The sequence below is a fragment of the Argiope bruennichi genome, chromosome 1 (assembly GCF_947563725.1).
Source record: "Argiope bruennichi chromosome 1, qqArgBrue1.1, whole genome shotgun sequence".
NCBI lineage: Eukaryota > Metazoa > Arthropoda > Arachnida > Araneae > Araneidae > Argiope > Argiope bruennichi.
Window position 1 is genome coordinate 120155737 of NC_079151.1, and position 12638 is coordinate 120168374.

A 12638-nucleotide genomic window follows, 5' to 3' on the forward strand; every position below is an offset into this window, starting at 1 on the left:
TTTTCCATTTAGAGTAGATTTCCTTATAAAGTATGATTTCAATAATATTTTTGAAATTCTGCTATATCCATAATTGAGATTTAACTTCATACATAAACAATGATGAAATTTTTTTAATGCACTGTTTGCTGAGAAATAATAAAGTGTTTAAAGATATAGACTGAAAATTAAAGAAATAATTTCAAAATCAATCAAACAATTTAGCTTCTAAAATAATACGAGTCATATTATCAAAATTTGGAATTTTAAAATATTTTCATGAGGAAGCTATTACCAAATTACACAAAATGGTACAATTTTAGCAACTTTCTATCCATTCTTTCCGGCAGTTAATATGGCAAGATTAACGCCACTGAGCGTGTAGTGCTCCGCAAAGCGTGCATATTGCACGTAGGTTAAATATTCGCCACTGAAAGTCTGAATGCCGACCTCATTATTAAACACACTGCTGTTGGACAGTGATTCTTGCCTAATACAGCGAAACGTATTCGCTTTAAAATTATTCAATGGACTAGAATGGCTTTACTCCATTCAATTACTTGAACTCTCTCTTTCCGGCAGTTCATATGACAAGAGTAACGCCACTGAGCGTGTAGTGCTCCGCAAAGCGTGCATATTGCACGTGGGTTAAATATTCGCCACTGAAAGTCTGAATGCCGACCTCATTATTAAACACACTGCTGTTGGACAGTGATTCTTGCCTAATACAGCGAAACGTATTCGCTTTAAAACTATTCAATAGACTAGAATGGCTTTATTCCATTCAATTACTTGAACTCTCTCTTTCCGGCAGTTCATATGGCAAGATTAACGCCACTGAGCGTGTAGTGCTCCGCAAAGCGTGCATATTGCACGTGGGTTAAATATTCGCCACTGAAAGTCTGAATGCCGACCTCATTATTAAACACACTTCTGTTGGACAGTGATCCTTGCCTAATACAGCGAAACGTGTTCGCTTTAAAACTATTCAATGGACTAGAATGGCTTTATTCCATTCAATTAGTTGAACTCTCTTTTTCCGGCAGTTTATATGGCAAGATTAACGCCACTGAGCGTGTAGTGCTCCGCAAAGCGTGCATATTGCACGTAGGTTAAATATTCGCCACTGAAAGTCTGAATGCCGACCTCATTATTAAACACACTGCTGTTGGACAGTGATTCTTGCCTAATACAGCGAAACGTATTCGCTTTAAAATTATTCAATGGACTAGAATGGCTTTACTCCATTCAATTACTTGAACTCTCTCTTTCCGGCAGTTCATATGACAAGAGTAACGCCACTGAGCGTGTAGTGCTCCGCAAAGCGTGCATATTGCACGTAGGTTAAATATTCGCCACTGAAAGTCTGAATGCCGACCTCATTATTAAACACACTGCTGTTGGACAGTGATTCTTGCCTAATACAGCGAAACGTATTCGCTTTAAAACTATTCAATGGACTAGAATGGCTTTATTCCATTCAATTAGTTGAACTCTCTCTTTCCGGCAGTTTATATGGCAAGAGTAACGCCACTGAGCGTGTAGTGCTCCGCAAAGCGTGCATATTGCACGTAGGTTAAATATTCGCCACTGAAAGTCTGAATGCCGAACTCATTATTAAACACACTGCTGTTGGACAGTGATTCTTGCCTAATACAGCGAAACGTATTCGCTTTAAAATTATTCAATGGACTAGAATGGCTTTACTCCATTCAATTACTTGAACTCTCTCTTTCCGGCAGTTCATATGACAAGAGTAACGCCACTGAGCGTGTAGTGCTCCGCAAAGCGTGCATATTGCACGTAGGTTAAATATTCGCCACTGAAAGTCTGAATGCCGACCTCATTATTAAACACACTGCTGTTGGACAGTGATTCTTGCCTAATACAGCGAAACGTATTCGCTTTAAAACTATTCAATGGACTAGAATGGCTTTATTCCATTCAATTAGTTGAACTCTCTCTTTCCGGCAGTTTATATGGCAAGAGTAACGCCACTGAGCGTGTAGTGCTCCGCAAAGCGTGCATATTGCACGTAGGTTAAATATTCGCCACTGAAAGTCTGAATGCCGAACTCATTATTAAACACACTGCTGTTGGACAGTGATTCTTGCCTAATACAGCGAAACGTATTCGCTTTAAAATTATTCAATGGACTAGAATGGCTTTACTCCATTCAATTACTTGAACTCTCTCTTTCCGGCAGTTCATATGACAAGAGTAACGCCACTGAGCGTGTAGTGCTCCGCAAAGCGTGCATATTGCACGTAGGTTAAATATTCGCCACTGAAAGTCTGAATGCCGAACTCATTATTAAACACACTGCTGTTGGACAGTGATTCTTGCCTAATACAGCGAAACGTATTCGCTTTAAAATTATTCAATGGACTAGAATGGCTTTACTCCATTCAATTACTTGAACTCTCTCTTTCCGGCAGTTCATATGACAAGAGTAACGCCACTGAGCGTGTAGTGCTCCGCAAAGCGTGCATATTGCACGTAGGTTAAATATTCGCCACTGAAAGTCTGAATGCCGACCTCATTATTAAACACACTGCTGTTGGACAGTGATTCTTGCCTAATACAGCGAAACGTGTTCGCTTTAAAACTATTCAATGGACTAGAATGGCTTTATTCCATTCAATTAGTTGAACTCTCTCTTTCCGGCAGTTTATATGGCAAGATTAACGCCACTGAGCGTGTAGTGCTCCGCAAAGCGTGCATATTGCACGTAGGTTAAATATTCGCCACTGAAAGTCTGAATGCCGACCTCATTATTAAACACACTGCTGTTGGACAGTGATTCTTGCCTAATACAGCGAAACGTATTCGCTTTAAAATTATTCAATGGACTAGAATGGCTTTACTCCATTCAATTACTTGAACTCTCTCTTTCCGGCAGTTCATATGACAAGAGTAACGCCACTGAGCGTGTAGTGCTCCGCAAAGCGTGCATATTGCACGTGGGTTAAATATTCGCCACTGAAAGTCTGAATGCCGACCTCATTATTAAACACACTGCTGTTGGACAGTGATTCTTGCCTAATACAGCGAAACGTATTCGCTTTAAAACTATTCAATAGACTAGAATGGCTTTATTCCATTCAATTAGTTGAACTCTCTCTTTCCGGCAGTTCATATGGCAAGATTAACGCCACTGACCGTGTAGTGCTCCGCAAAGCGTGCATATTGCACGTAGGTTAAATATTCGCCACTGAAAGTCTGAATGCCGACCTCATTATTAAACACACTGCTGTTGGACAGTGATTCTTGCCTAATACAGCGAAACGTATTCGCTTTAAAACTATTCAATGGACTAGAATGGCTTTATTCCATTCAATTAGTTGAACTCTCTTTTTCCGGCAGTTTATATGGCAAGATTAACGCCACTGAGCGTGTAGTGCTCCGCAAAGCGTGCATATTGCACGTGGGTTAAATATTCGCCACTGAAAGTCTGAATGCCGACCTCATTATTAAACACACTGCTGTTGGACAGTGATTCTTGCCTAATACAGCGAAACGTATTCGCTTTAAAACTATTCAATGGACTAGAATGGCTTTACTCCATTCAATTACTTGAAGGCCACGGTAGCCTGATGGTAAGGTCTGGGCTTCGGTACCGGATAGTTTCAGGTTCGAGACCCGATTCCAGCGAAGAATCGTTGTGTAAGTGGGTCTGATGCACGTTAAATCCGTATGGGGCCAAACGTCCTTCCGCTGGTGTGTTATGGCAGCCTAGGGAGGGGGTGCGAACTCCGATGTCATCCTAATCATATGACCATGGTTCGAAATTATGAGGTCAGTCCCAAAATAGCTCTAGTGTTGCTTTAAAACGGGACATTAATATTGTTAAACTAAGCCTTTCAATTACTTATTACTCGTTTATTTTAATCCATTTTTCATGGAATAAAATAAACGGCTACTATAAATGGTTACTCTCATGCAGACGTGCAATCAAAAAATTCCACAATATCGTCGGGTGTCGGTGATATCAGGTCGACCCGGGGCTTGTATACACAAGCCATAGAGTGGACAACTATAGCCGTAGGGGCCCAAATGTCCTTCCACTGGTGTGTTATGGAAGCCTAGAAAGCGGGTGTGCTCAGATGTCATCCTAGTCCTATGACCACGGTTGGAAATTATGAGGTCCGTCCCAAAATAGCTCTAGTGTTGCTTTAAAACGGGACATTAATATTGTTAAACTAAGCCTTTCAATTACTTATTACTCGTTTATTTTAATCCATTTTTCATGGAATAAAATAAACGGCTACTATAAATGGTTACTCTCATGCAGACGTGCAATCAAAAAATTCCACAATATCGTCGGGTGTCGGTGATATCAGGTCGACCCGGGGCTTGTATCAGCAAGTCGTAGAGTGGACAAATATAGCCAGAGATGAAAAGAAAATATTTATTCCGATTAGCGATCTTGTCATCTATGCAGTTTTAAAATAAGTTTTGACTCCAATAAATTCTTTGGCTCATTCTAAATCCTAACACATCAGGAAACACAAAAATTACTCATTCTATGAAATTCTTTTTACCAACATTTCAGTAAATGTTTCTTACTCTTCCCACAAATGATATATAGAGCCGCGGCTCATGTCGAATTCAAATCCGGAAAGATATATAGCTTTTTATCACCACTCATGGTCAGTTTCCTAGAAAAAGGAAACCACCAACGCTTTCATGTCGAAAGAAAAAGAAAAAAAGAAAGGAACTGAATACCAAATAAAGATAAATACCGGAGACAAATATGATCTATAGAAACTTGCTAAAAGAAGAAGTGGAAAGTAATACACAGCATTTTTCATTTATTTATCTTGAAATATTCCATTCCCGAAAAAAAGGAACGAGTAATGCACAGAAAGGGGAGGGAAAAAAGAAAGAAAGAAAGAAATTCAAAAGTGAAGTTAGGTAACAGTGGAAGAAAATAGCTTTTATAGTTTTCGGGGCCATATTCCTAACAAGGTTATGCCAGTTTCTGTGATGTCAAAAGAATATATTTCCTAAAAAGACATTTGCTGAATGCTCGTCGTATTGAATTCGTTCAGCAGCGTATTATTTCACTTTTCGTATCTTTCCGCAGTAGCGGGACACTTTTTGCAGAGAAGAAATAAGGATGGAATCCCAAATACAAGCTTTTAACAATGTCGTGATGAAATAAAAGTATTCTGGTAAGCTAATTTCGACTTTGCCATTGTGCAACTTCCCTACTTCTGGAAAACAATGTCTTCTAGAGCGTGCTCGTAACGCAAATGAGATAAAAATGGAACAAATAAGAATAGGCCTGAAAGGAAGAACAATGGCAAACTCAATTTTCAAAAAGCGGAACTTCAAAATACGTAACATCCTTTTTAAGTTTTATAAAATTTGATCATAAAACATAAAAGACGTAAATTAACTGTTCGATGGGAACTTTGTCATAATACTTTCCTTAAGAACTAAACTATAAGTTGACTTCACATGACATAATTTCCAAATATTTTATGTTGTCTTAAAAGCAGTGGGGGAACGCAAAGAGGTTGCAAAATTGTCATGGCAGTAGTAAAGTATCAGTAACTATTTTGTTGAGTTTACTACTTTCAAAAACTGTAGATTGTACTACATATGAGAGATGGGACATCGTTACGGACACCTCAAAACTTATGAGAGTTCTTTAAATTTGAAAATATGGCGATGTAATTATTCAAGACATAGCTGAGTGAAATGATTTTAATAAAAGCAAATATGTTTACTTTAAGATAGTTGAGATCATCCATAAATATGAAATAAATAAATAAATAAAATAATATTTATCTCAAGTCTCTCACACTATGAAATTGATTAGCATGCGTTCTTTTTCAAATACAGGATCTAGTTAGAGAAATGGTGTGGAAGACTTGGGGTGGGGTTGATTACCCTTCTGCCGATGATGGGACATGCTTCCTATGGGGAGGGATGTACCGTGGCCTGTGATGGCTCTTACGACTCAATATTAATTCCCGTCGACACTGTCACGGCAGTCCGATCATTCACGTTTTACTATATGCCTCAGGGTGGGTCGGAGGAGTCAATGTGCGATTACTAATACAGGATTTCCTAGGATCTAAAAATATCTTCAATACCAATTCAAGATTGACGCAGTTGATTGCAGATCGAGTGCGGATTCTTCCCAACAGGATATCAAAACAGGATTAAGTGGAATTTTATTTTGAGTGCCAAAATTCTATTGTTTGGAATTGGGTTTGGTTCACTACAACTAAGTGAAAACATTAAGGAAAATTAGATGTAGTATTTTCTATGATTCCCCGTTTATTGCTTTCTAACACAAAATAGATAATACAATCTGAATAGATTATAAATCGGAAAAGTGAATTGCAGGAAGGAAGAAAACGTTTTGTTATTACAATATAATAATAACTAAAAGTTTAGCAATTTGAAAATTAAGTAAAATGTAAAATTAAGTAAAAAGCTAATTTTTTTTTCATGACATCCTTTGGATATCGACTAAGTCGACGTGAAATATTCCATAAGAAATAACAGAAAAAGCAAGACTTGTTAATGCAGTTAACTTGATTTGCTCCAATATTCTTTCAACCAAACTTAAGTACCACCAGACTATCTATAGGGGCATTGATGTCATTGATACTTTAGTTTAAAAAAATTAAGAACCTGAAAATCTATACATTTCAATAGAGATTACGAAATAGTTTCTGATTTCTGCTCTCAGGAATATTAGGCTAAAATTACTGACTTTTTTTTTTTTTTTTTTTTTTTTTTGAAATTATAATCATTTTAGCATTTTTGAATTTTATATTCTCAATTTTTCATTTTTTTTTTTTTTACTTTTTTTTATTTTAGACACTTTTACATTTTAATCTGTAATGATTTGGTTATATATTCTTTTATGTATGTTAGTTTCCTTTTTGTGCTTTCTTCCTTCATTCTGTTCCCATACAATTGATCAAAAATCTGAAGAAATTTTCTCTTTAAAAGTTTAAGTTTAAAGTTAAGTAAGTTTAGTTTATCTTTTAAGTTCAAAGTTAGGATTCTTTTCAAATTATTCATCATACAAAAGTGGGCATTAAATAACCAAATTGAACCCACTGGTGCGAGAATAATTTAAAGCTAAAACCTGCATGTTGATCGCCAAAATGAAAGCTAAACTATTTTGATGGTAACAATGTAAATAATTTTATCTGAGAATGTCGTTAGAAATAGATTGATTGAAATAAATCTATTGCAATGAAAAAATAGATTAATTTTTTCGAAAAGATATCTAAATTGTCCACCAAAACAAAAAGTATTTTTCGATCAGATTTGTAATATTCCCAGTTTTTCTATTACTAAGTCATCTTGATAATTTTCTAAATATTTTTAACTTGGAAGTTTTTATATTGGAGCCAGATACTTCACTTTTTTTTATTTAATTCGTGCTTTCACCTCTGTAAGCATGAATTAGCACTTGGGTATATTTTTCATTTCTTTTAAATCAAATGGCAATGGCTTTCGCCTTTTCTGTTATCTTTTCGAACATTCAAAAGAGGGAAATAATAAAGTTTCGAATTGTACCAATCATCTGAGGCAGGAAATCACAATTCTAATATCTCAGATAATCCCGTCCGAACTCGCAATTTTTTCATTTTTATTTTTATTTATATATTTTAATTTGAATGCAATTGAATACAAAATAGATTCAACGTAAAGAATGATTAAAAATACTATTGTGATTGATATCTACTTTAATGCACTCTTGAATTTCTCGCCAATATGGTAAGCAAACAAGTTCTGGAAACCCTATAAATAGTGCTTTTTACATTGCCAGTTATTTAAACTTTTTGGTTTTGGCAATTTTTGCATCTTTAGCGATGTTCAAAGATACCTTAAAGAAAATTTCAATAATAACTATGAACAATCGTCTGAAAGTAGCACTGCTTATACACTTTTTTCTTTATTCAAAATGATTTTTAAAAAGTGAGATCTTCATATTGAGAATGATTTGCTGGAAGTCTTTAGAACATTGTGATACAATAATAAAATTTACAACTATCAATGCAACATTATGAAATTACAATTATTACCAATATCAATGTAACATAATGAAACTACAATACATTACAATTACAATTATCAATGTATTGCTTATTACAATTATCAATGTAGCTTAGTTATTTGACAATAAAAATTAAAGATTAAGACACTATGGAAAGTGGTAAAAAAACTATCATGTAGATTAAGATTACGCTGCGCCAAACGAAGGAATAACTGGCCCACAATTGTCAACTAAAACGAAATAGATGGTGCTGACGTATTATCTAAAATTACGTCTCCTATTTCTAGAAAATTGAAGCATTCATCGGAAAACTGTTTCATGAAATATATAATGTCTGCATTCTATTTCCTAATTTTAAAATTCTGATAATATTAAAGAGATATTGATAAAACGTAGAAAAATTCAATTTTCTTCATTTTTTTCTTCATACGAGTAATTTAACATTCTCTCAGATATATATTGTCTTATTTGAAATGCATCAAACAATTTTTTACATTTCATTGTGTGTATTTTTGAAGTTCTGTTACTTTATTTCATTTAGATATGAGTTGATTAAGAAATTAATGAATTCATGAGATTGCGATTTAAAAAATATAAATAAAAATCTAGTTTCAAATCTGTAAAGTATCGCTTTTGATATCAACAGTAAATATCGCATTTCTGCAGAGAAAGTAAATTTTATACTTTTCTGAAATATAAATATTCTAAAGAAATGATAGATGTTAAATTATTTAAAAGCTGAATCCTGGGTGACTTTTCCTATCTTTTAAAATTCCGTCTCATCTTTTGAGTTCATTCATTTAATTTGAAACATACATAATTTAACAATTCTTCCTTTGTACGCAGTGACTGCTATCTCTCTTTTTCTAGAAAAGATATATCGGAGTCGTAATTGCAAGTGAAAAACAAAATTAGATCCGGGTTATTCATTATAATTCCTTCGTTCTTCCGTAAAGAGCAAAACTTTCACGTGTTTTACAAGGAAAAGTTAGAAAGAAAAAAAAAGCTGAAAACAAAACTGATTTTTATCAGCACGCAAATAAGCGTGTAATTAATTATCAAAAATACGAATGCACACACATAATTTTTCAACGCAGTTCGTCATAAAGAAAAATTAAATCTTGGGGCAAAGAAGAAATTCTTTTTATATGCTAATTTAGAAGAATACCAATGTGGAATAAATTTATTCATTACTTTGGAATACTCATGTTCTTGTTTTACTCCCAGGATAATTATTTTATCCAAACGTAAACAAAGAAAAATTTTCTTAATAGCTATGGACCTGAATATTTATTTCTTGTTTACCTTTTCTCAATTTTACAGAAAAATTCTTCCATTTAAATTATTAATGTGCTCTGTTTCGACGTTTTTATGTTTTTCTGGAAAGTGACCGTCGAATCCAAAATCTTTTAATTTATTCAGAGGAATGGTTAGTTTTGAAATATTACTTTACTCTCAGGATGATATGAATATTTTATATCTGCATGTAAAAATTGATAAACATCTAGACCTGGAAGCGTAAGACACTGTAGCAGAATGCTCTAGAATTTTTTTATTCTTTTGGTTCGCTGAAGTTAATTTAAAATTAAACATCTAAAATTTAGCAGAATTTTTTTGAATAAATTGTGAATAGATCCAGAAAAGGATAAAAATGTATTTTTATTATTCTATTAGGGAATATATCATTTGGGAATCAAATATAGCATTGTTTATTTATGTATGAAAGCGAAATTTCATTTCATATTTATTCTAATAAGTAATTTTAATTAAACGTATTTTAAAATATATTTCTTATTTTAACTTTAGAACAGATAAGATATTAAAAATAAGTAAATAAAAAAATATATATGGATTTTGTACTTTTTTTGGTTTTCGGTACGATAAACCAACGAAGAATTTACAAGATTACGAGACGCAAAATTTATCAATAGCAGGAATCCAGGGAGTTCAAAATTAATTAATATTTAACTGAATGAAAACTGTAATCGGAAAAAGCAGAATAAAATATATTTCAAATATGTCAAATTCTAAATTAAAATCTTTCTTTCTTCTGTCGGAAACTGCAATGATAAATTTTATTTTATATTATTGGATAGTTAACGTTTCTTTGATTATTTTAAAAAGTTCCATAACTACTGAAATAAATCTTATAAAGTATGCAAATATGTTCATGTATTTTATTAATAAAAAAATAACTAAATTAAAAATAAATAACTAAAACTTTTCATATGCTTCCGTATATTTAACAAAATTCATATTAGTTAAATTTGTTTTATTTGTATTTGTATTAGTTAATTTGTATTATTTATTATTATTAGTTATTCAGTGGCAATTGCAAGACGTAACAACGAATATATATATATATAATATCACGTTTCAAATAAGATATTATAATGTTTAAACATCATATGCGAAAAACTGGAAAGATTTTTAATATTAGTAAATAAAATAAATGGAATATAGCCATTAAATAAATATACATAAATTAAACTTACTAATAGTTTTATAAAGCACAACTATCTTGCTTAATAAACAAGCTAAAAACAATTTAACGTGTCATTGCCTGTCCTCTTATCGAATTTCATTTGTCAGTTCTTAAAAGAAATATAAACCATCACCAGCAGTAGCAAAGCAAATAATCATATCTGGTAAAAAGTTTTTAATTAATAAAAAAATAAAGTATTTATTTATTGTGACAAATCGGTCAGAAATAAAAAAAAGTCCGAAAAAAAATTTAAATTTTAAAAAAATCATTAAAAAATAACAACTAAAAAAGTAATAAATAATAATAAGTAAATAATAATCAGTGAAAGAATGAATTTTTAGAAAAGAAGCGACTATAGTCGGAATGAGTTTTTAAAAGAATGTTTTTAAATAATTATATTTTCTATATTTTTGTATTAAATTACTTAAATAAATATTTCTGAATAAAAAAAATATATCATTTGAAAATTACATATTTTTAAAATTAGTAGATGTTCGGCCTTTCTAGCCAAAAAAAAATAGTTATAAATTTAAAAAAAACTTTTAATTTAGAATATTATCAAATGATATTTGCACCCAATTCTGCTGATATCTTAATGTCCTATTTCGAACTAAGAAGTTATCTATATTTCTATACAATTTTTAAATGCTAGAGTTCTATTGATAAATAATACGAAAATTACATTTTTTTCCATTATGAAACATTGATATATCTGAACATTTCTTTTAAATGAATAAATTGCTTATTGTGTAGCTCAGGACTTATAGAACATATTAATAAATTATTATATCAGATTTGAAAAAAACATTATACGCATTTCATTTCAATTTATGAGGTTTTTCATAAGAAAATATTTACCCAAATTAAGAATTTAAAAATGCAGCATTTAAAGTTATAAAATACAATTAAAACCTAAGTTATGAAATTATAAAAAAATGTAATTTTCGAAAGAATGAATGTGAAAACAAAATCAAATATTTTTATAAATGAAATTGTTCGAAAATGAATAACTATTCAAAAGTATTCAATAAAAAAAAACATTGAATATTTTGTCCCCAAATTGACTTTTCAATGTAGTTCCTATCTTAAATAAAAACATACAAAAAACGCTATTGTAACCCAACTTGCTTAGTTTATGAAACTCACGAATTTTCTTTAAGCGAATTGTAATAAATCAACATTTTTCTGATGAAATGTTGAGTATTGATAAACTAACTTTTAAAATAAAGCATTTAAAGCATTTTTTTCGACATGGTACGTATAGTATAAAGGAATGAAATAACTTCAGAAGAAATTATTGAAAATTACTTTCTATCGACAGCTCTCTCTATCTAGAAGGAGAGTTTCCCAAATTCCCAAATGCTGTGTTAGCAAAGCCAGGTTTTGAATCTAATCGACTCTTCCTTCATATTCATGAATATTTCCTCCTACTTTTGAATGCACGATATCCACGTTTCGAATTAGAAATGCAATGTTTGAGCAAAGAAAAAAAAAGACATTTTCTCACTTAACTTTCCAAACGTGTAATTTGAAAAAGAAAATGTATGCTTGCTTCATTCTAGCAGAGAGAAAAAGCGCCTGTTTTTAGAGTTATAACGCTCCTAAGTATACATGTGTAGACTTCTTGAAAAAAAAATCCTTCAAAAATAAATAAATAAATAAACAAGGAAATACGAAAAAAAGACAAAAAAAAAAAGACGCTTTTCTTTGATTAAAAATTTTCAACTTTTAGACGTAGAACGCATTTTATTTATTTTTTTCTTTCTCGATGTCTCTCTCTCTCTCTCTCACCTTAAACTCAATTTGTGTTCAAGAGAAAGTATTTCTTCTATTTCTTCCCTTTTATTTATCTCTTCTAACTTTTCTGCGTTATTTTTTTTTTGCTAAGACTTCACATTATTTTTCTCCCCTGACGATTTAAAAACAAAAAGTCCATATAAAGAAATGCACGTTAAAGGAGGGATACTGAATTGCAAAATACAAGACTTGAATTTTATATTCATCGAGGTTTTATGATCAAGTAAACAATATATATTCAGTAATATGGATAGCAGCATATAAAGTTGAAAAAGAATATTCCGAATTCGTTTTTAGTTTCAGGGAAAAATAAATATTCCTTTTAATGACAAGTGAATTAAA